We start from the raw sequence: 26,032 nt of genomic DNA, 5'->3' as shown, positions 1-26,032 counted from the left end.
CACTAGTCGGATTCTTTTCTGCTGCACCACAAGGGGAATTCCGATAAGATAGATTTAGAGAGTAGTAGTATCCACCACATGGGTGATGTTTGAAAGGAAAAAGACAGAATTTGGTAGGAAATTGAATCCTGGACTCTGAAGCTGATTGCCTGGCTTCAAAACCCCTGCCTTGTCACTTCGTGTCCTGAGCAAGTAAGTTAACTTCAGGAGGCCATAGTTTCTTTACCTCTGAAACAGGATAATAATAATTCCTGCCTAGATTGTAAGTTTCATGAGGACAGGGACCGGTCTTGTTCATGAAGTTCACTTGTCTTGTTCAGCACCTGGCACAGAGCTTTGTACCCAGCAAGCACTTGATAGATACTTATTGAATGGATTCAGTCATTGGATTTGTGGGGAGTTAATGAGTTAATGTGTGGCAGGGGCTTAGCACAGTGCATAGCCTGTAATATGTGGTCAGGAAAACGAGGTTCCAGCCACAGTCACTGACACAGTAGGAGCCCTCACAGGAGTCCTTTTGCTGCTTCACATCACTTCTGCTGCCAGGTTATCACCAGCCCCTGTTCGTTGCAGCAGAAGCTCAGATGTGTCAGGAAGGCTCTGTTCCTGCTGACCTGGGCTGGGATGGCAAAGTCCCATCACATCCTCCGCTGTAAAGAGGACGTATCTGTGAGTCCCAACACTTGGGGCCCCACAGTTTATAACTCTGCTCTGACTAGTTTCTGAGCCAGCGCTCATGTTGACATAACCCCTCAGTGTCAATCTCCAGAAGTCCCCCTGGGCCCACTTCTCAGTAAAACTCACTTCTAGGGCTATGTGGCCAAAGTGAAGAGGGGTGCCCATTTCACTGACAAAGGCTTTTCTTTTTTACTCTACTGGAGTCAAGTCCCAGCCAGTTTCCACTAGTCCCTCCTTTCCCTGCCCTGTCGGAGGTGGGCCAGCCCCTCCCTCAGAGGCTGCTCCCAGGAAGGCCAGCCATAGGAAATGCCACAGCTGGGCCTGCTGCCAACCACAGAGCTTCTGGCACTGAGCGCTGACTCCCTCCTGAAGTCCAAAGGCCTTGTCCTTGTCTTACAGGGATGAAAGCCAGCCAGAGGCAGTGCTCAACCCAATCAAAGCAGGTTGTGACCAGACCCTAATTGAGCAGCTCCTTTCAGCCATTTGCACAGTGTCTCCAGAAACAGTCATGCCAAAGCTTCCCAGGGAGTTCTTGCCTCAGCACAGGGTATCTCGGTGAGAGCCTGGTGAGAGCTAAGGCTTTGAATTCAGATCCTAGCTTTGCCACTTCCTGGCCAATCCAGGGAAAGTTATTTAAACACTGAGCCTCAGACTATTCATCTGTACAAACCAGGATCCTAATAACTACCCCTTGGTATTTTAGAATTCAGTGAACTAATAGGTGGGAAAAGCCTATACCCAGATCGTGGTAAATACTTCATTAAATGTTTCCCTCTATTGCCACCTCCATCTCACAAAACCAGGCTGTCTTCACAACTCCACACACCTGATTCTGGAAAAAGAATTCCATTCCCTATTCACTTACTGGAAAAATCCTATTTCTCCTGAGAGGAAACTCCTGGAGGACAACAATAGAAAGCCTAGTCAAGGTCACTCAGGATCCTGATGAGTTCAGGTCTGTGCTTCCCTCCCTTATGTTCCCTGTAGCATGGTGACAGATCAGGAAAGAAAGGAAAACCAAACAAAACAGTGCCACTTTCTGCCTTCTCAGGCCATCTGCCAACACTGCCGTCTTCTCTGGGTCTCCCCACTGGCCACGACCCTGTCATCCTCTTTTACCCCAGAAGCAGGGCGCTGTGGGGAAGGAGGCATGGGGGGTATTAAACCAGCTTCTCAAGGAATAATCCCTTTCTTCCCTCAGTCTTCGCTGTGGTCTCTTGGCCTCCTCCCATCTCTCCTGCCCATCGGTGTCCAAGCAGGTTCTGCAACCCAGCCTAGACCACTGGAAGACCTCTCTCCATCGCCTTGAAGCAGAGGGCCAGCATTGGGCCTCCCGGTCAAGGCCAGAGGGGCAGTGGCCAGACAGCAAGGCTGTTGGCCAGCAGCAATAGTAACTCCTCCTGGGCTTTTCCAATTGGCTTTTGTTGAAGAGAGTTCTTGGAGAGGAATTCCTGTTGTGGGTCAGCAGAAATGAATCTGACTAGCATCCATGAGGATGCAGGTTCAGTCCCTGGCCTTGCTCAGTGGGTTAAGGATCAGGTGTTGCCATGAGCTGTGGTATAGGTTGCAGACGCAGTTCAGATCAGGCGTTGCTGTGGCTGTAGTGTAGGCCAGAGGCCACAGCTCCGATTCGACCCCTAGCCTGGGAATCTCCCTATGCTGCAGGTGTGGCCCTAAAAAGACAAAAAGAGAAAAGAGAGTTCTTGGAGAAATTCCCTAATGCTCAGCCCGGTGAGCATTCCTACTCCATGGAGCACTGTGCAAAGAATCCCATCAGTCACACACCTTGCCCCCAACCAGGGCACCTCATCACCCTGGGCTCCCTGCCCCACTCCACCCCCACAGGAGGGAAAAGAGCAGGGCAGGAGGAGAGGGCACAGAGGGGATCCAAGTCTAGCTGCCAAGGCCCTTAAGCTTCCTTTCCACTTGTGAACCCCAAGGACTTGACCGGTCATTCTCCCTTGCTACCAGCACCTTGGAGGGTGAGTGGGTGCCCTGGAGGCATCTGCTCCCCAAGAATCCCACCTGCTGTGCAGGAAGCCATTTGGGGAAATCTCTTGAAGGTGGGGCCCCTGCCTCTGACCTGGAGGCCCAAGGCTGAGGGGCACCTCTGAGGTAATAGCAGCCCTGGAATGCAGGACACAGGCCACCAGTGGCAACACCTGCTCATTAATCCAGCCCTTCCTTTCCAGAGCCTGCCCTGGCCTGGGATGGTAGAGGGTAAAGGCAGGCAGGTCTGTTCTTCCCTTCCTGGCCCTGTGGTGAGAGGTGCTGACAAGTGTAGGCAGGTGGAGACAGGCCTGTGCAGCCATCGGAAAGGCATCCTCTATATGCACAGCACGAGGTGGGGAGGGGAGCAGGAGGTGTGGGGAGGAATCTAGAAAGCTAGAACACATTGGCAGTAAAAGGGCATTTTTCCAACACACTAGAACCCTAGACTTTGCTTCTGACACTCGTTATTCTTTAGGAAAGCCTGGGAAGCATTAGTTTATGAAAATTCGAGGGCTTCACTGTTACGTGGCATTCAAACTTGTCCCCAGATGATCTGTTTAAAGCCACACAGTGGGACATTTCGGTATAAGCCATCAGTCCAGCGGAACTTGACTCGCCAAAAAGGTGTAGATGAGGCAAGCTGCTTTTGAGGCTTTAAGTATATCTCCATTTTCAAAACCATAAGAGAGTAAAGTGAAAGACTTTATTAAGTGATTATAAGGACACCATCTTGGCTGATTCACATGCTGCCACTCCCTGAGAGCCCAGAGTAAAAGACAGAAACGTCCACAGTGACAGTACCACTGCTGCCTTAGACTAAGTTACCCTCCATGCTTGAGCTTGAATGGACCTGCCTGGGCAACAAAGGGAACAACATGGGCTTATGAGGAGGAAAGCTGAGTTCCAGTCCTAACTGCCTCTAATTTCCTCTTCGGCTTTGCTGAGTCACTTAATCTCCGGGGGCTGCAGTTTTTTCACCTGCAAAAGGCGGGGTGGGGCTGACTCACTGTATTCCAAGTAAGGGTGGCCAAAACACAGAACCTATTTAGATGTTCTTGCATTCATTCATTCAACAAAGTTTTTGGGAGTTCCCCTTGTAGCTTAGCAGGTTACGAACCCAACTAGAATCCTTGAGGGCGCAGGTTTGATCCCTGGTCTGGCTCAGTGGGTTAAGGGACCGGCATTGCCATGAGCTGCAGTAAATTTTGCAGATACAGCTTGGATCCCGTGTGGCTGTGGCTGTGGCTGTGGCGTAGGCTGGCAGCTGCAGCTCCAATTCGACCCCTAGCCCGGGAATTTCCATATGCCTCAGGTGCACCCTAAAAAGCAAAAAAAAAAAAAAAGAAAGAAAAGTTTGCATGAGTATCTACTATGAGTGACATGTTAGATTTCCTGCCCTTAAGAGCTCAGCCTACTGGGATTAGCAGAGAAGTGACTCCACTGGGATAAAGACAGACACAGGGAGTTCCCGTCGTGGCACAGTGGTTAACGAATCCGACTAGGAACCATGAGGTTGCGGGTTCGGTCCCTGCCCTTGCTCAGTGGGTTAACGATCCGGCGTTGCCGTGAGCTGTGGTGTAGGTTGCAGACGCGGCTCGGATCCCGCGTTGCTGTGGCTCTGGCGTAGGCTGGTGGCTACAGCTCCGCTTTGACCCCTAGCCTGGGAACCTCCATATGCCGTGGGAGCGACCCAGGAAGTAGCAACGACAACAACAACAAAAGACAAACAAACAAAAGACAAACAAACAAACAAACAAACAAAAAGACGGACACAGGCGTCTGCCTGCCCACCCTCTGCAACAGGCACCCAAGCCTTTGCATGGGTTTTTCCAGTGACTGGTAGATCCCCCCTTTCCTACAAACTGTAAGAAAAAGGATCTAAGTTGGCAGATATTCTCACCAAATCAAGAAGTCATACAACATGACAAAGTAGAGGAATGACCTCAGGTCCATGCTGGCATCAGCTTTCAGATGTCCCTGAAGAGCAAAGGAACCAACACTGACTATCATGCTCAGGAATTAAACTGATGAGGAAAAGTGTCCAAGAGGCCCTAGTGTCCCTTGGCTGGTTTCTGGTCTCCAACACCCTTTCTTTTAGTAGCCGCACCCGAATCTTCCTCCCCACCTGAGTGTGGTGTTGGGAACACTTGCCCAGGCTACCCTTCACTCCACCAGGCCAGAGCCAGGCACGTGACCTGAGCCTCCAACCAGACTCCCACAATGGTGCATGAGGCAGAGCGCATGCTGGGAGCACCTATCCAGGTGGGGGAGGTGTGGGGACTTCAGAGTCAGGCCCACTGCCAGGAGACCTTGGGGGGCTGCCAGGCTTCTGTCCCAGATTCTCCAGACTTCTCATCAGGCTGGGAGTTAGTTACCTGATGGCTGGCAAAAAGTTATTTTCTGGGAGTTCCCATCATGGCTTAGCGGTTAATGAACCCAACGAGGATCTGTGAGGATGCAGGTTTGATCCCTGGCCTCACTCAGTGGGTTAAGGACCTGGCATTGCTGTGATGGATCCTACATTGCTGTGGCTGTGGTATAGGCCGGCAGCTGTAGCTCTGATTTGACCCCTAGCCTGGGAACTTCAACATGCCCCCGAGTGTGGCCCTTAAAAAAAAAAAAAAAAAAAAAAAAATTCCTTTTCTTGTGCAAGATAGCTGGGAGTTAGAAGACCTGACCGAGTTTTTATGATGAATGCCACGGGGTCCAACAATATGCAGCTCAATCAAAATGTCTGTGAGTGTAACCTGAGCCTTTATGAGGGAGGTAACTGGGGTCATGATTTGGAAGATTAATTTTCTGCTGTTTGGTGAGTGGATAAGAATGAGCCACAGACAGCACAGCCGTGAAGCTGAAAACAGAAGAACATTCATGTACTGAGCTCTCAGGATGAGCAGTCACTGCGCCAGGAGCTTTGTTCATTTATTTCCCACAACCCCCTAGGTAGGTGAAATCATCCCCATTTTATGGATGAGGAAATTGAGGTCCAAGTGGTTAAATAACATGCCACATTTCCTTCAGCCGATGGACGCCAGAGCTGGGATATGAACTCAAGCTGGAAAACTCAGAGCCTGGGCTTTTAACCAAACACCACATTGTTTCCCTATGGAAGAAAATTAATGGAGGAGTTTTTAAAACTAATGTGAGCAGCTTAGTGCCATGTTGGATGTAAGGGGCTGGGGGCAGGGAGGGCCAAGGGGAACAGCAGATTTCCATCTGCCTGTCAGCAGCAGGGGGCACTGGGTGTAGGAGCTGGCCAGCCAGGGTGGTGCCTGCAGTGGGGCAGCTGTGACTTGGGCTCTGGGTGAGCATTTCTAGGTTGATGGTCAAAGCCGCAGAGAGGATGCTCTTCCAGGAAGAGTGCTGGGGAGTGTGGGAGAGTGGAGCAGAGGGGAGGGCCATGACCAGGCTTGGGCAAGGGGAGAGGAAAAGGAGCCAGTGAGGGGACAGGTGGGCTCAGAGACCCAGAAGAGGACGGAGTGGAAGCCCGCTCTCCACCTGCTGCCTGGGGAGCTCAAGCTCCCACCTGAAGAGGCCCCTGTTTCTGATCAAGGCCTGGGAAACAAAGGGTCTCTACCAACCCGGAAGCTGGTGCCCACGTTGCCCAGCACTCCCTGGGTGCCACTCTTTCACCGTTTACAGCAAAACTGACCAAGCCCCCGAAAGGGGAGCTCAGCCAGCTGGGGCGAGCAGCCAGGTCTGAGTCCAGCAGCTCTGGGGGTAGGGAGCCTGGGCGGTCTGGCTTCCCATGGGCTGAGGGAGGCTTGCACTGAGCCTTCCTTTCCCTCCCCCTCAGTAAAGGAAGGCAGGAAAAAAATGTGTTTTTATAAATAGCTCCAGCCCCAGCTGATTTGTAAATTCAGTGGGTTTTTTGTGTCAATGACATCACCCTCCTCCCCATGGCAACCCCCGACGATATCAAAATTGCCAAGCAACGTTGAAGCAGCTCAGCGCCCCAAATGAGCAGGTCGCTGCCTGAGGATTTAATGGAGAAATCCCAAAGTGAGCCCTGGTGCTCGGTGGCGGAGGGGGGCCAGGCGGCTGGGGAGGAGGCCTGAGCCTGCCGGTGCCGCCTGCCAGGAGCCCTGGGCCAGCCAGCTGGGGCTCCTTGGCTGTGCTCCCTTTGACAGCCTGCTGCCAGCAGCAGTGGGGGAGGGCACTGCTCCCGCCTGATGTGCCAGGAGCCAGGAGCAGCCATCCAGGTGACTAAGCCGGCCCACAGGCACTGAGTCACCCACTGGTCTGGAGGTTTCTTCCTTCTCTTTTGAATCTGATTATTTTGGGAGCTGGAAATTTGGAGCTGCACCTGAGTCCCGCCCCTTCTAGCTCTCTCCCCTCCCTACCTGGGGCTCTGAGGAAGATGGGACCAGCCACGAGTCTGCCACCACCCCCTACGGCTATGGAAGACGCTGTGGGGGCCGGAGGTGCCCAGGGAGAGACAGCAGCCGGGCCAGTGCAATAGCAGATATGGTGACGAGGCTGCCTGTCGTCTGGAGGTGCCGGGAGAGAAGGGGAGTCCAGTCCATGCCAGCTGGAGTCCTCCCAGGCTGGCTTTGAACTCACCTCCTATGGGACATTTCTGCGAATGAGCGGCTCCTAGGGTCAGAGTGGCTTTTGGAGAGCAAGGCTGGATTGGCTTAGGCTGGCCCAGGCAGGTAGGTGGCTCTGCCCTGGGTGTGGCCCCACGTGTGTATGAGCAGCATGTGTGTGAGAGACAGCGGACAGAAGGGGGCCGGCAAATTGCTGGGCATGGGGGATTTGGCAGCATTTCCTCTTCAGTGATGCTGGGCAAAAGGACACCAGGCACCAGGCCTGAGCAGGTGAGGTGCAGGTCCAGCTCGGAGAGGTGCAGGCCTCACTGAGTCCGTGGCACAGAGACCCAGCATGGGGAGTGATCCAAGGATGAAGCCAACCTGCCAGGAGGCCAGATAGCCCAGGGCCTTAAGGAAACAGCTTCCTACCAGAATTCTGTCCCTCTCCCATGCAGTGTGGCTCAGCACCTACGTGTGTCCTCCGCCGAGCTTGCACAGGTGCATCTTGGGGAAGGTTGCTGCCCAGGGCTCCCCTCTCCCCTTACTCAGTCCCAGCCGGGCCATTGATTGGCCTGCCTGTGCTCAAGCCAGCCCTTGGGCTCCAGACCCTTCAGAGCCTGGTCCACTGTGTGTCAGGCAGGGGGACGTGGGTCCCCTGCCTCCCCCACGCAGCTGGCAGCCACACAGGCACACCGGTGAGTAAGCTGCCGGAGGGAGGAGACTGTGTGCCCACAGAAGCAGGACAGCTCCAACCAGGAGCCTTCAGGAGACGAGGCTGGGCGAGAAAAGCATTGAGGTTTCCTTTTTCTTTTCCTTCTTTTTTCTTTTCTTGCCTGAAGGGAGTGCCACTTCCTGGGCTAGAGACAAGCACCAGCCTGCAGCAGGGAGCTCAGGGCCCAGCCATCCAGAGGACACCCAAGGTAAGGTCCCCGCTGCCGCTCGGGCACAGGCCTTCTGGGTGGGGTGCAGGTACAAGCTGTCTAGGTTGCTCCCCACCTGGGACATGACGGCAGCAGTGGGTTCCTGGGCTGAGGGGCCCCACATCCCACCTGACCTGCCACACCCTTCCAGATGGCTTCTGAAGCTGCCCAGTCCCAGCTGGCCTCTGGCCAAAGACAGAAATGCTGGTTCTTCTATTCCTGCCTTTGCCTCCCCTTCCTGCTGGGCCATGACAGTGCCACAAGGACACACCTCCAGGAGGCCCCACCACCTCTGGGACACTCTCCTCAGGCATTCATTGCACAAGTATTTATGGAGCATCCACTGGGTCCCGGGATCCAAGTCACACCCTTATGCTGAGCTTGACGTGGCACAGCTTCTGACTCTGAAACTCAGTGTCAGGCCGGGTTTGGGGGCTGCCTGGCTGAGGACACCATCTTCCCTCACAGGCCTCTGACTCTGTTTCAGGGTTAAGAACCCGGTCAATGCCAGGCCCAGTGAGCTCAGGGGTCTGGGGTCTCACGAAGAGGCAAGGCTAATACAGTGTAGTTGGCTCTTTCCCTGGCATCACACACCAAGGTCAGAAGGTCCTGCTTGGGTCTTTCCTGAAATGGTTTTTGTGGGACCAGTTTCCTGAAGTAGAGGATGAGTTCTGGGCTGCAGAGTCTCCAGGCCTGGTGGGACAGCCTCACAGAAGCTCATCTAACAGCGAAGAAGTCCTTTGGGCCAAGCAAGGGTTCCCTTCCACAGCTCAGGAGTGGCAACCCCAGGAGCCCTGGTGACCAGGATGTCTAGTCAGGAGGGGTCAGTACCAGGGGCAGGTTTTTTGAGTGGAAGGCTCTATGCACTTGAAAGTGTCCATAGGGGAGGAGGACGGGGGCTGCATGGACCTTTTGGTCTCCCAAGGACAGACATTCTTTGTGAGCTGAGCTCGCTGGGATGTGCCAGGCCCAGGGAAAGGTGCAAGCAGATCTGGGACAAACCCACTCTGTGCAGGCCAGAGTCAGGATGGACCCAAGTGTCTCCCACTTGATTAATTCCCATACCTGGCTCCAGGATGAGGAAAATGGGGGCATTTACTAGCTGTGGAATTACCAGCTATAGGGCTATTCCCACCTCCTGGAAAAAGGCAACTCCCAAGCCTAGGGTGCCTGGTGTATGCAGAGCTGAGCAGCGGCTGGTGCCTGGAGGGAGTTAGGGGAGGGTAGTGGCAAAGGCTGGGGAGCACCAGGCAAACAGCAGACCAGCAGGTTGGCAGCTGGCTGGGCCAGGAGGGACAGAGGGTGGAGGCCAGGGCACAGCCAGGAGAAGAAAAGACTCAGGGAAGGCTCTGGATGCTGGCTTTCTTATACCTACCACCTGGGTGGGAGGGCCAGCATGGAGGAGGCGGAGATCCTGAGAGAATGCGTTCCTCACCGGACGGACAGCCCCAGAGGCTCCTCTGCACACTGTGTCCTGGGTGCAGAAGGCAGGAAGGATTTGAGGGAAGCTGTCCTGTGGCCTGAAGCAGAGCCCTTCCGGAAGGATGCCCACCACACTGGAGTGGGAAGGTGACTCGGGCAGTAGGAAGGGTGCTGGTAAAGCTCATGATCAGGCCTTCTGCGGAGGTGCTCTAGCCAACAGGTTGGAATAGAGCATGGAAAATGGAAGCTTCAGAGGCAGGAAAAGCTCTCAACTTCCTGAAGCCAGGCTGATGCTCCTGCCCCGGGTGGACAGGCCAACTGGTCCTGGGAAGCTGGCCCTTCCAAGCTCAGCCCGAGGGTCCACAGTGGGGCTAAGGTGAGAGGTGTGAGGGGTGGGGTAGAGAGGACTTGTCTTTTCTAGGCAAGGTGTGGGCTCCAGGCAGCATAGGAGATGGCCACTGGTGCCTTGCTCTGGCTCACTTGCTTGCAGGCAGGGAAGAGCAACAGCCTGACTACTGAGTACTGGTGGTGGGACTGGGCGGGGGAAGGCTGTGAGTGCGATATATGAATGGGACAGAGCCCTTGCCCCGTGGGAGCTCACGGTCCTTCAGCAGAGCGGTGGAAAGGAAAGCTGAACATGACAGACTTTCACACCCTGGGGGAAACTGCATGAGGAGAACTAGGTTCCCTCACAACTACATGTGGCCACATCAGCCTCAGCAAAGGGACACCCGCACTGGCCAGCATTGTCTATAAAACCTCTTTGTGACCCACCTAGCAGTGCAGAGGCCCAGGTCTTTACAGAGGGACAATGACCTTCTTTGAACACCTGTTCGTTCTCTGTGGCAACTTTTCCTGCTCCAACTGCTGCCTCGGTCAGCAAATGCTGGCACCTTTCTGCTTGGCTCCAGTTTGCTGTGCACTGAGGCCCCCAGGCCTCTGGCTAACAGGATGAGGGCAGGGCTGTGTTCTCTTGCACGCTCAGGCTGCCCAGGACCTGAAGGGGTCCTCTGCGTGCTCAGAGAGGCAGGCCCAGGAAGCTCAGGTCAGCTGGTTCCTTGTTCTGGTTGCTGATCCCAGTGAAGCGAGAACCCAGCCCACTTACCCCAGGGCAAATAGCAAAGAACCAGTCACCTTGCTCAAGGCCCCTGCTGCCTGCCTGCCTGTCTGCATGGCTCTAAGTGCTGCAGTGGTGGTGGGGTTAAAACTGGGAGGACCGGTTCTCTGGTTCAGTTCTGGCCTGGCACCTTCAAGCCTCCATTTTCTTTCTTTCAGCTTCGAATGAGGCTCCATAAGGAATTGTGCAAGGAAGCACAGAGAGTGCAGGGAGCCGAGGAATGACTGCACATCCAGAGCCCAGTCCCAAGTCAGTGGGGAGGAGCACAGAGAAGGAAAAGTCTACCCCAGAACGGAGCTGGCCACCTGGGATGGCCTTGGTTTGCTGAGCCAGAGGGAGGGCCCAAGAATGTTAACTGCAGCCCGCATAATTTCACAGAGGGAAACAGAACCCAGCAAGGGGAGGTGGGGCCCTGAGATCATAGAGCTAACTCATGGCAAAGCCAGTGCCAGGCCTGGGGGTCCAGGTGGACTTTGCAAGGGCAGCAGCAGGGGCAGGTGAAAGCTGCCATGTAACATGATGGCTGAGAGAGGCGGCCTGGCCCAACACAGTAGGAGGCCAGACAGGTCCCCTTGCTCCTCTGTGCCTCCTGCCCTAACAGGGCTGGGACCAGTCATCCCCCACACCCTGCATCTTACTGGACAAGAAGCCCCAGCTCAGCCTGTGCCCTCTGACCAGCACCCCCCAGGGAGAGTCTTGGACCACTCCTGGGACCAGACCACCCTGACACAGAGCCAGCTAATGTGGAAATGGACTGATTCAAGTTCTCCTTGTCCCAGGAAGCATTTTACATTTTGACCATAAGCCTGTTAATGTCTTAAACCAAAGGAGGAGGGTAGCAATGATAGTGTCTAGAAAAGAAAGAGATTTGGGGGCAGACTCTGTGAGCAGGGAGTACACAGAAGACCCTTTACCTCAGGCGGTCTTTCCACCAGTTATATACCATGACTCTAGGCAGGAATTTAAATGTCCACCATCAGAGATCAGATCCCAGCAGCAGGCGGCACATCACTTGTCATGTCTCCCTATCACCAGGCCCAGGCTGGAAAAGAAGACCTTTATATTCCACTATAGTGTGTTTTGCTGGAAGATGGGGGGTCTGGGATGAGGAAAGGTGGGGAAAGGTGGAGGTCTCAGACCTGGGGAGGGATGGAGCCAGACTCAGGGGCCAGAATGCAAGGCTGGTAGTCCGCAAGCACACAGGCTCCTGTGGGAGGAGAAGGGACGACAGGAGGAGGAGCCGCCTCAGATGAGCCATCAGGCCAGCAAGGAAGGGCATTTGTGCCAGCTGTTGGGGCGGGGGCACAAGCCTGCCACTCCCCCCAGGTCCACTGTCCCTCCTGAAAGTCAGGCCCTGGGCTCCAGGCCGGGTCACAACTCTGCCCCAGCCTTAGACTGGGGGAAGCTTCTGAAGGCCCAGAGGAGAGAGGAAAGGACAATGAAGAGTTTCCATTCAGGAAGCTTCCAGCTGTTAGTTCTGCCAGCAAAAATGCCAGCCAGAGAGCTAAATTGCCAGCAACAGACATTTGGATGGAACTTTGGAGCCCATTAAGAGCAGAGGCTGCAAAGTGATCATAGTGAGAAGATATTAAATGAATTCATCATGTCTCTAAAATGAGTGTCCTCAATACAGAGGTGGCTCTTTTGGCTGCCACCCTCCCCAGTATAGTTCATACCCCCATGCACCTGGGAAGGGTGCCGCAGGCTGCCCTGTCCCTGCATCTGAGGTGGAGTGGCCTCTGCATCTAAGTGGCTTGTCCAGGTCACCAGGGCCCTTTGGGACTCCCAGGCAAGTTGGGCCCCCAGTGTCAGTCTGCATTTAGGGAAGACAGGCTATGGATTCTTGCCGGCAGAGAAAACCTAGTACACATGCACACTTTAGAAAAAGGCAGAAGGAGGCTGGGGGTTTCTGGGTATGATAGTTTCCTTCTGCTGAGGTTCAGGGCGGCAAGAAGGACATGTCTGTCCAGCAGCCAGGCAGGGGAGTCCCATGGACTTGTCCCAAACCCCTAACCAGGCCCAGACGGTTCTGCCACCTGGAGCTGGGGTTCTCTCTCCAGGATCTAGAGTGGACAGACCTATTGGAATGATGTTATAGCGAACTTTCTTGGGAGGACTCTGGGATTCTGCACCCCCCAGACCACACCAAACTGGGCTCTGTCACCCCTATGGCAGCTGTGTACACACCCGTCATGGGGTAGGGAAGTTTCCTCCTTGGTCCCTTCAGCAGCTATAAGGGCTGAGGGCCAAGAACTCTCATCCTGTTTGGGAGTTCTGGTCCTTGGGACCCCTGTACCCCAATGCTCTAGACCTCATCATTCCACCACCTTCCCAAGGGAGAGGGGCGCCCTCTCCTGCATCATCCACCTCAGGGAACTAAGGTTGGGGCACGCTGGAAGTCTAGAAAGGCAGAAGGGCTCCAATCCTGCAAGAAGCCAATCCTGGTCTCTGCAGCTAGATTCTACCCACCTCCTGCCTAAGGATCCCGAGGGCTTGGCAGTATAAGCTCCCTCAGTTTCATGGAGACTCAGGGCAGCTACCACTCCTGGAGCCCAGGCCTCAAGGGGCTCCACCAGCCAAGTAGTAAGTAGGCATGCCAGCTCCCACCTCCCCTACAGCACCTGCAATTGGGTCTGATGGCACCCCACTCATTCTGGCTCTGTGAAAAGTCAGACAGTTTGATGCAAGGACTTTAGGCAGGGTGCTGGCTCATGACTCAAAGACAGGGTAGGGGAAACTGAGGCCCGCTCTGCCCCTCACACCGACCCCACCTGGGGGGTCTTCAAACCCTCATCAGAAATGGAGGAAGGATATCCCCCCCTGTCTCTGGGTCATATGACTTACTCTTCCTGGTGGCAGTCAGAACTGGCACAAAGAGGCAAATTACCAGTGCTTCCCCACCAACTGTTTCAGGGACCTGACCCCTCATGACCAGGTCATATCAGACAGTCCCTGGAATCAGGGACCTCCAAGCAGTACAGAGTTAACAGAATATCCTAGGGGCAGATTCACCTGAGGTGAAATTCTGGCTCCATCACTCAGTAACTACAAGACCCTGAGCTGGTGCCTTAACCAGTCTGAGCCTCATCTGTCTCATGTGTAAAATGAGAATAGTAATAGTAATAGTATAGTACTTCCATGCTAGACTTGTTGGGAAGACGCGAGTGATGATTTGTGTAAATAGCTTAGTGTGGGGCCTGGCCCATAGGAGCATTCAATAATTGGCAGGCATTATTATTACTATTCTTAGAGGAGGGCAGAGTCATCCAGAGAAAGGACCCCGAGGAAGCTCTTCAAATCACGAAGCAGACAGGTGCAGGGAAAGGATAATGTGTTTGTGTTTCTAAACCACAAGTTGATGCGTATCTTTCCACTTTGGCCCTAACCCGGGCTCTCAGCCCTGGCTGTAGGGGCTCAGATGTTACAACAGGCCCTAGCAGCCACAGGCTGAGAGCCAGGAAGTGCCTGCCCTGCCCATGTGCCCTGCTTGACACCCTCCCAGACCAGGTTGGTTGACCAATGCCCCAGAGCTGGCAGTGCTCCGAGAGCCATTGCCCACAGTGAAATGCCAGTTCTCAGTGTCCGTGTCCAACTCTCTTGCCCATTTTATAGACTGGCCATGCGTGGACAACTTCAACCAGAAGGACTATGCCAGATGCTGAGGTTCTTCAAAGGAGGGTGTGCCTGGTCCCTCTCCCTGTGCTTGGCGCAATGGCAACCTGGGAATAGGCACTTGGATGCTGGAGGAGAAGCAGTCCCCAGACTGTCCCTGCCACTTCCCAAACTGTTGTTGTGGCCCCTCCTCCTGGGCAGGGCTGAGCTGGGTGTGGATCAGAGGAAGATGGAGAAGAGGGGAGAGTCATACGTAGAAATTAATCAGCCAGGACCCAGTCTGCACATCCCAGCCATCCCAATATGCAGAGGGTCATCCAACCAAGCCACCTGTAGACCCACGTGGAAGTGCAGAAGTGGTTGTGATGGGCTCAGGAGGCTCCCTAGTCTGGTCTGGTATCCACTTTGGGAATCTTTCTCTAGCATATTTGACTGATAGCTTTCTGCTTCTTGAATATCTCCGGTGATGGGGGAATTCATTACCTCCTCACTCAGTCTTATTTGGGAATCTCTGTCCCCCCTTAAGGCCCCAAAGAACACTATGGCCACTATGGCTCTTGAGACACCCCCTTCCCCCAAGTTTCCCTAGACTCTCTCCCTATAGAGTAAGGATGGGACTTGGCTAGTAGCCTTTCTGGGATACCCAAGCCTGGATTCAAACCAAATTAAACACCAGTTCATTTCTGATAATATGCTTTATGGTAGTTTAACAGTTCAAAAGTACTGCTTGGAGCTGTTTTGGTATATAAGGTATTTGTATTAAAAGGAAATAATTCATGTGTTTGAAGTCCCTGTCGTGGCTCAGTGGTTAACAAATCTGACTAGGAACCATGAGGTTGCGTGTTCGATCCCTGGCCTCACTCAGTGGGTTAAGGATCCGGCATTGCTGTGATCAGTGGTGTAAGTTGCAGATGTGGCTCGGATCCCGCGTTGCTGTGGCTCTGGCGTAGGCCGGTGGCTACAGCTACGATCTGACCCCTAGCCTGGGAACCTCCATATGCCCTGGGAGCGACCCAAGAAAATGGCAAAAAGACAAAAAAAATAAATAAATAAATAAAATAAATAAAAAATAAAAATAGGAAATAATTCATGTGTGAGTCAGTTAAAAATAATTTACAGTGTTGATTCTAGGTTCAATAATGTAGTGCATTTCATTCTAGCTTTGGTTCCTTGTTCATTTCAAATTCTCAGCAACCAATCTCCACCCTGCCTGCACCCTCCCACCCAGCCCAACCTGCTTCCCATAGCCAGCGTTTCCATCTGGCACAACCACACCTTCCCCAGGGAGGCTGAGAACATCAGGGTTTTGTGATGCAGCTAGATAGGGTGCAGGCCTGTTTCGGGGTGGCGAATTTCCACTGGCCACCTCAGCTGTTTGATGGGAGCCTATAGCAAACCGTGTCTAAGCCACTGAGCCCATAATGCAAATTCTGTCTCCAAAAATTGCACTGATATGTCCAAAGAATCAGTGAACAAAAAAGATACATGGCAACAGTGATCTCAATAACTAAAGTCTGAGGTACCCAACAATGACAAATACCCCTGCACTGTCCTCGGTGCCTGCACTGCTTGGGGACAGCCATTTAGGATCCAAATATGCTGAATCTCCAAGCTAGAATCCCCTAAGCACTCAGTTAGACACCGTCCTCTCTGGGGGCCCAAGGACAGCTGAAGTCTTCTCACTTCCTTGTTTGGGGAAGAGACAGATGGCCCCAACCCCTCCCACATAACATATAAACACAGGAGAAACCACCCCCAATCCAGAAGAAGCAGGGCAAAGGGCAGCCTCGCATAAGCCACGTGGGATAGCCATCCAGATCCTAGGCCAGGGCACTGCTGGGGACAAATAGGGAACGGTGCCTAATCCTCTCTTTAGGGGTGCAGAGCTCCTGGATGCTTTCTTTCCTCAGAGATCCCCTACAATCCTGAGGCCAGAAGGCTCTCAGAACTGAGCAAAGGCTGACAAAGGAATTGGAGTCTCTTTAAACCCCCTTTCCTGCCCGCACAAGGGGGCTGCCCCAAGGCAGTCTTAGGGACTTGTTCCAATGGGCCATACAGGCCAAGGTGGCAGGTTCCTGGACTCCATCTGGGCTCTCCAGGGTGTGTGGGTGGGCACGTGCCACCCCGCAGCACCTCCCGACTGTGCGTCTGCAATGCAAATTAAGGAGTTCATTACGCGGAAAGGCGCTCAGCGGACAATCCAGGTCAGGCCTCTACGCGGCAGCCCAAGGTCCGAGGGGCCACGTGCAGGTCATAGCGGGCCGGCGGGAGCCAGAGCCAAGCAGATAAAGCACTGAGCTGGGGGGCGTCCCTCGGGCTGAGAGGCCCGGAGCCGCGGCCCCTGCGACCCTCGGCGACTTTTCCCGGGCTCTGCGTTTGCCGAGTCCTACCTGAGGCCACACCCCGAAATCAAACTCGCGGCAGGTGAGGCCGGCGCGGCACAAACATGTAAGCGCGGCCTCTCCTCTTCGTTCCCGGCGCCGCCGAAGTGCCTCGGGCGGAGGGCGGGCCGGGCTCCTGCGGCCACTGGGAGAGCTCCGGGCGCTTCCTGCCCGGCAGGTGGGTGCCCCGACCACCACGGGGGTGGGGGGGAGGGGGTTGTAAGCCCTGCCCCGGCTTGGGCCGGGGCGAGGGACAGGCCTCCCCGCACGCGCGGTCCCCAGTCCCCGAGCTTTCGTTCCCCGAAGTGCGGGGCCGCCAGCGCCAGCGGAGGGGACTCGGCGGCGCCGGGAGGGGACCTTCCTGCTCGTGTGCGCCCGGCGCTCGCGCCCAGGCGGGCGGGGGCTTCCAGAGGGCTCCGGGCTCCGGCCGGCGAGGCGGGGGCGGTGGCCGCACTGAGTCCGAGCGCGGCGTGCAGAGGGGCCGGAAGCGCTGCGCCCACCGCCCTCTCGTCCCCCGTGCGCCTCGTTAGGAGCCCGCCGGCTCCCCTCGCACCTGAGACTGTGGCTCAGTCGGAGACCGGCGGCGGGGGTAGGGAGAGAGGATGGCGGGGGGAGGGGGAGGCTCTGACTGCTTTTCCGCCAGTCGCAAAATCTGCGGGGACACTTACTACATTGGTCACAATGAATTTCTGATCTGTTTCCATCCAGGCCTCGGAGGACTGGCCTGGGAAGGTCCCCAGGGTCTTCTCTCTCCTCGGTGCCTGAGAGCTCTGCCCACTGAAGAGTGAGGAGTCCGGAGAAAGAGGAGGCGGGGAAGGCGGCGCCCAGAGGTGAGTAAAGGACCTCCAGCCTTGGGAGGGCGCCCAGGGGCCTTCTCGGGACCTCCATAAGGGACAGGCTGGGACAGTGGGCATGCAGGTGGCCTTTCTGGGCTGGCCCCTTCTCTGTACTGTTAGGCCAGTGGTCCCTTCTAGGTGCCATTTCTCAGTCCTTAGTGGATGTGCATTGTTACTTCACCAGCTTTGGCCCATTGCAGACGGTTGGATGGCAGGGCTTCAAACGCCCCGCCCTGGCACCTGGCCCAGCCTCTGCTTGTTGTCAGGTCTGATGCCTGTCTGGGGTGAGGCAATGTCACCAAGGCCAGTGCACTGAATTCTTGTTTGAGAAAGAGGCTCCCGAACCGGAAGGGCAGAAGCTGGCCCAGCGTCTGTGCAGAGCCCCAGCTAGAAGCAGCCCTGGCCAGAGGTGCTGCTCAGCACATCCCCGCCTGTCATCTCATCTCCCAGCTCCCCAACCTGCTAAAAGCGCCAGCTTTGCCCACACCCAGTGAGTGGCATCCAACCTAGGAGGAGATGCTGCCAGGAACACCAAGGGCTAAGACAGGAAACATTCCCAGAGCGGGTAGGCTTCGTTTTCTGTATCTTGCCCCATTCTGGTGTGAGTTCTGCTGTGAGTTCTCCTCCGGCCACATACACAGTACAGTGGCCAAGAACACGACATTTGCAACCAGGAAGAGCTGGGTTCGAATCCTGACCCTTGGCCTGTGATTCTGTAGGCAAGTTGCCTTCCTTCTCTCCAAACTTGAATGTCCACATCTGTAACATGGGGTGATCATGCCTTCCTGATAGGGCCTTTGTGAGAAGTCACTGTGATAACTGATGAAAAAGTACAGCCCTAGCATTGGGCTACCTGTGTAGCCTCCAGTTTTGGAAAAGGTTAAGCTACCTGAGAATGGTCTGGTTAGGTGGCAGGAGATTGCGGAGGTTGTTAGAACAAAGCAATGGGGACAAAGTAAAGACAGAGGGTCCATGTAGTTAGTGAGGTGGCCCAGGGAAGGGGCCATTTCTGGAAGAGGATCCGACTTTGGAGGCAGAAACAGCAGTGGGCTGAGGTTCCAGTCCTACCTCTGCCCAAAGCAGTTGTGTGCTCTGGAGCAGGTCATTTGACTTTTCTGGGGACACAAGACCAGGGAAGAGCTTGGAACTAGGGATGAATCCAAGCTCCACACACACCATCTCAGACAAGCACTTCTCTCTGAGCCTTGGTTTCTTCACTTGTAAAACAGAGCTCATATAGATGCCTTGTAGACATGTGATCATTAAATGCACTAATGAAAAGCGCCGCACACAGTGTCTGACCTGTGCTAGATGCTTTGTACACGTATATGTCTATGTTCCCTTTCTTGGCTCCTCTGTCCTCTCCCCAGCTGCCTGTCATCCTTAAAAATGCACCAAGCAGGAGTTCCCGTCATGGCGCAGTGGTTAACGAATCCGTCTAGGAACCATGAGGTTGCGGGTTCAGTCCCTGCCCTTGCTCAGTGGGTGAAGGATCCGGCGTTGCCGTGAGCTGTGGTGTAGGTTGCAGACGCGGCTCGGATCCCGCGTTGCTGTGGCTCTGGCGTAGGCCTGTGGCTACAGCTCCGATTCGACCCCTAGCCTGGGAATCTCCATATGCCGCAGGAGCAGCCCAAGAAATAGCAAAAAGACAAAAAAAAAAAAAAAATGCACCGAGCAAAACAGGTTTGGCTCATCTCACTGCAGTATTGTGAGCTTGGAGTGAGGATGGGAAAAAATATTGAGATATAGAAAGTTAAGGTCTGTAAAAATATAATTTTTCCATGTGATTAGGGGACTTAATCATGTGACCAGGGGACTCTGCAGGTTCTTTCTGGCTAGGCATTGAGGACATTGTGATGAGGACTCATGAGTCTATATGTGGAGGCTGTTGAAAATCTGAGACAGTGAAGAGGTGCCTGGCCTACAGCACCCCCCAACTCCCGTTAGGTCATCCTTGGAGAAAACCTGGGGCCCAGGAAATCCCAGTGTTGCAGACTGGGGAAGCAGTTAGGATTCTAAGCACAGTGAACAGAGGTCAGAGGGCTGCTCTGGCTTGAGCCGCTGCTGGACAACAGCACAGCACTTGCAGGCTGGAGCTGGGCCCAAGAGGCAGGCCTGAGTCAATATTGACCTTCCCTGGCTGGCCAGCCTGGCCCTTCGGCCTCTCATTCAGCTGGAGTGTTGACACAAGTGATTGATTGAGACTTATTATCATATTCTTTTCAACAACAGCCCCATTATCTTTCCCCTGGGGATTCACTGGGACCTGTAGTGTGGGAATGATGACAAGGCGTGCTGGAGGCGAGGGGGGGGGTGCACCCAGACATTTTGGTGTGTTCTGTGTGTAGTGCCCTCTGCTCTACATGCTTGGCTTCACTCTGGACCCCTCCAGTGGGGCAGAACCTCAGGGTACTTCTGCACCCCAGGATCACTCCACACTTCGGTGCAGTGGCTCTGGGCAGATTTTACAGAGCCTGCAGGCAGTGGTAGAAGGGCCATGGCCTGGGTCTAGCCCCCCCACCCCGCTGCAGGAGATAGCTTTGGCAGAAGAGCAAATGAAATTCTCTTCAGGCCCCTGTCACAGGCGTATTTCTAAGGGCCAGGAAGGGTGCTAGGGTGTCACCTCTCATGTCATGTGAAGAGGGCAGATGGCAGGTCTGGATCCCTTTTGGAGGTTGAGGGAGGACAAAGCTCAGCCCTGCACAAAGGATGAGCTGTGAGGGACAGGGGGATAGAGGGCAGGGGCCTAAGGAAGAAGGAGGTGCCCCCCCATCACTGAAGGCATTGGAGCACGGGGAGCAGGGCATGTCCAAGCTCTGGTCCACAATCCCACTGAGGGATTGAAAATTGGACAAGGATAGATGGAGGGGAGACCAGACCCCATCAGCAAGTCCCACAGGCAGGCTCTGCAGGTCAGGGTGGAGTCTAGCAACATATGTTTGGAAAAGCCAACTAAACTGCAAAAGAGCAAGGATTTTGCTTGTTCATCATGATCCCCAGGACCCAGAGCAGAGTAGACACACAATCAATGAGTTGACTGAATAAGTGAATGAATAATATCATTTTATATTTAAACAAACCCTGGAAAGTAAAATTTGAGAAAAATCTTCCTGGCCAATGAGAAAACTCCAGTGAAGTCTTCTGTCCAGGGTATTCTCAACCAGGGGGCTGGTGAGGCACATCACTCTTCACAGAAAGGTCGGGCTGGGGGGCGGTGACAGTTCCCAAAGGGCTGTATGAAGAGATCTCAGGGTGGAAGGGCCCAACTCTGGAGGTGACAGGGTCCTCCAGCAGCCCCTCATGTCTGGATGGTGGCAGTAGCCAGGGGTACTTTTATAAGTGCCCTGGAACCCAGGGGCTTATCTCTGCTTTGTATCACAGAGCATGTTGCATGGGTCTGAGAATGACCCAGGGTGGGCTGGTAGGCGGTGACAGCTGACTGCAGCCGCGTTCACATCAGGGTCTGAGTCAGATGGACACGGGTCTTCCTCTTTGCTGCTCCACTTGGGCCAACCACTTCATCTCTCCGAACAAAGGTTTCCTCACCTGCATAATGCATACAATAATAAGGCCTACCTCCCAGGCTTGTGTCGAGGATCCTGCGTAGGGAACACTTAGCCCAGATCCGGGTGCTGACACTGCACACTCCCTAGTGACGATTACTCAAAGTACCCAAGCAGCCCCTCCAGTGAGCCCAGATGCTGCTTCTCTCCTCACTGTACCTGGAGAAGCTGGCAGAGGTAAACGAGCCCATTCCCTCGTCACCCCCAAAAATGCTAGGCCTAGAAATGAGGAGCAGGCCAAAGGCACAGCAGAGCTTAGGGACCGCCGAGCCAGCGCTCAGCCCTGACAAGACAGCCGCACCTCCCTCAGGAGGAGCCTAGACGTGTACCCCACTCTCCCTCACTGGTGCTCAGAGGGAGCAGGGTTCACGATACTGCTGCTTTCCTTCCTCCCAGGCTTCTGGAAATGGTGGGGAATCCCACCAGCCTCATTCCTAACAGACAGGTTGCAACTTCTCAGACCTTACACAACCAGCCACATCCTGCCGCTCAGAGTAGTTGCAAACTCCTTTGGACTCTCTTTCTGGAAACCACCCTCCCAGCCTGGAGTGTGTCCTAATGAATATCTCCAGTGGACCAAGTGTCCTTTCCTTGAAGGGGATTTGATGTGTGGGAGCTGCCAAATCCCACTGGAAGCTGGGGCTAGGGGGTCAGGCAACCACATCTGATAACCAGCACTTCTAGTGAAAAGAGGAGGCCACAGGTTAGGAAAATAGCTGATGCTGTCTCAAGACAGGCCCCAGAGGTAATTCCCAGAGGGACCTCTGGAAGTCCTGGAGCATGTCTTAAACAGGCAGATTCACTCCTAAGGGTCTGCCTCAAATGGCGGCATCCATGGGATTTGAGGTTTAAATGCAGACTCATTTCTCCATGGCTCTGCCTTGGGTTTATGGGGCCCCAGGCCCTGGCAGACAGATGTCCCCTCCCCCAGAGGAAAAGCAGTTTGAGGGGATGCCCCACCCAGCACAGCTGTCTGCTGTCCCTGTTGTGGACCCTGGACCACCCAAGCCACAGTGCTTGGCTCGGGGACCCCCACCTACCGACCCCTTGTCACCATGGAACGGTAGCATGAGCCACAAAGCTCTGTCCACCATTCCTCAAGCAAGGCCTGTGGGTCACCTGATTTGGGGCTGGGATCCTACTGAAGGGAAGTGGAGCTGTGCTGCAGAAAATACTCTCCTACTGTTTCTACTGCTCTTTCCATGAATGCCGGGCCCTGACATCATAGCTGCCAATGTGAGCTCTTTAGAACACCCCCTACCCCACTGTAGGGCAAACCCCCGCAAAAACAAACAAACAACAATTAAAAAAAAAAAAAAGAAAGAAAGAAACTGGTTCTAGACAAAGTAAAGGTCAGCCTGCAAGTCAGGACAGCACCAGTCTCCCCTACCTCTGACTCACAGATCAGCCGGGGAAAGAACCTAGCAATCTTGGTGGAGGGAGCTGGCCCTGGCCCACCCCCTTCTTCTCAGGCTGCCCAGCCCCCTTCCTGTTTATAGACCCCTGAGAAGGAGATTAACCATAGCCTTCAACCGGGCACGGTGGACAGAGCAGAGGCCCTGGAACCAGATCTGGCTTCAGAAAATGAGCCAACTTGGTCATTTTCTGGTTCTGTGACCCTGGGCAAGTTATTCAGCCTCTCTGAATATCATCTGGATTTGTGGATTCTACTAAGTCCTATCTCTCAGGATCATTGTGAAGATTAAATTAGTTGGTGCTTGGAAAGGGCCTAGCACATAGCAGGTGCTCAAGAAAAGTTACTTCTCTTTCTGTCTTGAGTCTCCTGCTCCTCTGAAGCTGGTCCTGTGGCTCCCTGAACTCTCCCCCACCAGCTCCACCCTCAGTTTGTCTGGGTGTGGCAGCATGACCTCCAGAAACTGACCAGCTCCCCATCTGCCAGCCTCTGGCTGGAGGAAACAGCCTCCACAGGAGCTATGCCCGGGGAGCTTCCTTCTTAAACTGCTTCAGGCAGGGCTCTTCCCACCCCCACCATCCCAGCGCCGAGCATCCCTCTCCCCATCCAGTCGTGGGCCAGCCTGCTGGCTGGAGGGTGATGTCCATCCTGAAGTGGAACATTCAAATCATTCCTCAATCTCAAGGTTGCCTCCCAGCCTGAGAAAGACTCCTCAGCAGCACCTCCCTCCCCTGCACTGGGGCAAGGTGGCACACCAGACGGGAGGGGCTGGGGCTGCCGCCCTGCCCCTGCCCATTTCTACTTCACGTGTGAGGCCCACATCATGTCAGGCAAGGCAGAAGGAAAGGCAGGGACTGGCTTTCTCAGGGAACATCAGCCTCCTGCCGCCTTCCTCCTTCTTTCGTTGTATCTTTAAGAAAAGCTCTTCCACTAGGTGAATGGAGTGTGGTTGCAAAGAGGTGGAGATTCTTGGATGGCAGCTTTAAAGACAGGCACGGCTTGATCTGATTTAACCCCACAATGACTCAGCGACCCCTCTCCCTCAGCCCTGGGAGCCCTTAGACTTATCAGAAGGTGGGACACTGACTAGAAGATGGAGGCCTAGGGATGGCAAGTGACAGCCCCTGTCTGGACCTTCGTGTGGGTTCCTAGGCACGGAGCTGCAGAGATACAGGGGTGCTTGGGTCTCAGGTGACACACCCAGTGACCCAGCAACGCTAGATACTTAAGTGGGTGTGTATCTCTTAGGGACTCAGTCAGCATGGATTGCCCTTTTCTTTATTTAAACATATTTTGCTTTTAGGCGTTCCCCTTGTGGCTCCTCTGGTTAAGAATCTGACTAGTATCCATGAGGATGCGGGTTCGATCCCTGGCCTTGATCAGTGGGTTAAGGATCCGCCGTTGCCCTGAGCTGTGGTGTAGGTCACAGATGCAGCTTGAATCCTGTGTTGCTGTGGCTGTCATGTAGGCCGGCAGCTGCAGCTCTGATTTGACTCCTAGCCATGGAGCTTCCATATACCACAGGTGCAGCACTAAAAAAAGTCATAAATAAATAAATAAATAAATTTGTTTTTAGAAAAGCAGCCTGTCATCCTTAAGGAAAATTTAGAAGAGCAGAAAGATTGGATAATAAAGGTCCAAACACAACAACAAAAAATATTTAGCTGTATTTCCTTTGAAAATTCATTGTGTTCATACTACATTTACAGATTAGTCTAGGTAAAATCTGTAGAAAGAACTCCCTACTCCTGGAGTTTGCATCGTGGTGCAGCGGTTAACGAATCCAACTAGGAACCATGAGGTTGCAAGTTCGATCCCTGGCCTTGCGCAGTGTGTTAAGGATCCGGCATTGCCCTGAGCTGTGGTCTAGGTCGTAGACGTGGCTCGGATCCCACGTTGCTCTGACTCTGGTGTAGGCCGGTGGCTACAGCTCTGATTAGACCCCTACCCTGGGAACCTCCATGTGCCGTGGGAAGTGGCACTAGAAAAGACAAAAAAAAAAAAGAAGAAAAAAAAGAACTCCCTACTCCTAACCTAGGCCATCAAGAATTCTTTGGGAACTTTGGGAGTTCTCTGGTGGCTCAGCAGGTTAAAGAACCAGCATTGTCACTCCTGTGGCCCAAGTTCAATCCTTGGCCCTGGAACTTTCGCATGCTGCAGGCACAGCAAAAAAAAAAAAAAAAAAAAAAAAAAAAAAAAAATTCTGCTTTAGACAAAGAAAACCTTGATAATTTAATTTGTCCTTGAGTATGGACAGGTTTTGGCCCCCACAGGTCAGGGACTCCAGGAGACCCCACCAGATTGGAGGGCCCACATAGTCACTCACACCAGACTTGGGGCAGGGAATGGCCAGATGGTGGGTTTCCCTCTCTCCTGCCCCCCACCATCACACCTAGCAGTTTATTATTTTACTTTTCACATTTAGATCCAATTAATTTGGGAATAGGATATGAAATCTTTTTCCAGATTTTTTTAATACGGATGTCTAATTGCTTCAGCTACATTTATGGAAAAGATCATCTGTTCCCTACCATATTGCGGTGTCACTTTTGTCATAAATTAAGTGACCTTATGTGAGTGAATCTATTTCTGTTCTCTTTTCTATTCCATTGGTCTACTCATCAATCCTTGTGCCAGTTCCATACTGCAGTAATTAGTGTAGCTTTGTAATAAATCTTGGTATCTAGTAGGGTGACCCTCATTTTTGATCTTCAAGATTTTCTTGGCCATTCCTGATTTTTGATGTTTCTCTGTACATTTCAGAATCAGTTTGTCAATTTCTACCAAAAGACGTTTGCTGGGATTTTGACTGAGGTTGCAATAACTGCGTAGGTTAACTAGGGAATAATTGATATAATATTAAGCCTTCCAATCTATTAACATTCTTCATTATCTTTAATGTTTGATTTTTTCAGTGTAGAGACCTTGCACATCTTTGATTGTATTTATTCCAAAGTGCCTGATTTTTTTTTTTTTTTGTCTTTTGGCTGTTGTGTTTTGAGGGCCGCACTCTTGGCATATGGAGATTCCCAGGCTAGGGATCTAATCGGAGCTGTAGCCGCCGGCCTATGCCACAGCCACAGCAACACCAGATCCGAGACACATCTGCAACCTACACCACAGCTCATGGCAACACTGGATCCTTAACCCACTGAGCAGCGAGGCCAGGGATCAAACCCGCAACCTCATGGTTCCTAGTCGGATTCATTTCCACTGTGCCACGACGGAAACTCCGAAGTGTCTGATATTTTTAATGTAAAATGGTGAAAGGTGTCTGAGGGTTTTTTTTTTCCCCTAATGACACTTCTGACATCAAATGAGAAGGGTTTTTTTCCCTCTTGAGACTCTTTCTCCAACTTTCTGATACCAACTGGGTGTTGAACAATTCGATTTGAATTTAACACTAAGTCAGTGACACTAGAGTCAGCACAGACCCCTCAGGCTCAGACCCACAAACAGACCTCCACTTTAGACTACAGTTTCAAGTTCCAAGCCACTGGTACTTGTGATCAACTGCCTATCCTCACATTTGATAATTTGCTAGGATGGCTAATGGAAATCAGGA

General features: G+C 53.4%; 1 protein-coding gene across 3 annotated transcripts in view; it reads left to right on the top strand.

Annotated features, from left to right (window-relative positions):
- PAK6 (p21 (RAC1) activated kinase 6) overlaps positions 5,847 to 26,032 on the top strand; it is a 38,108-nt gene continuing 17,922 nt past the window's right edge. The window contains exons 1-4 of one of the 3 annotated variants that reach the window (XM_021097791.1): positions 5,847 to 7,325; positions 8,042 to 8,122; positions 10,820 to 16,832; positions 17,363 to 17,484. The gene's annotated coding sequence lies outside the window, so the exon portion shown is untranslated. Of the gene's footprint in view, positions 7,491 to 8,041; positions 8,123 to 10,819; positions 16,833 to 17,362; positions 17,485 to 26,032 lie in introns of all 3 variants that reach the window. The other 2 variants (XM_021097786.1, XM_021097802.1) reach the window with 2 other exon arrangements.

Source organism: Sus scrofa, chromosome 1 (genome assembly GCF_000003025.6).
Source record: "Sus scrofa isolate TJ Tabasco breed Duroc chromosome 1, Sscrofa11.1, whole genome shotgun sequence".
Classification (NCBI taxonomy): Eukaryota; Metazoa; Chordata; class Mammalia; order Artiodactyla; family Suidae; genus Sus; species Sus scrofa.
Note: the sequence above shows the minus strand (reverse complement) of the source record. Positions and strands in the feature narration are given on the sequence as shown.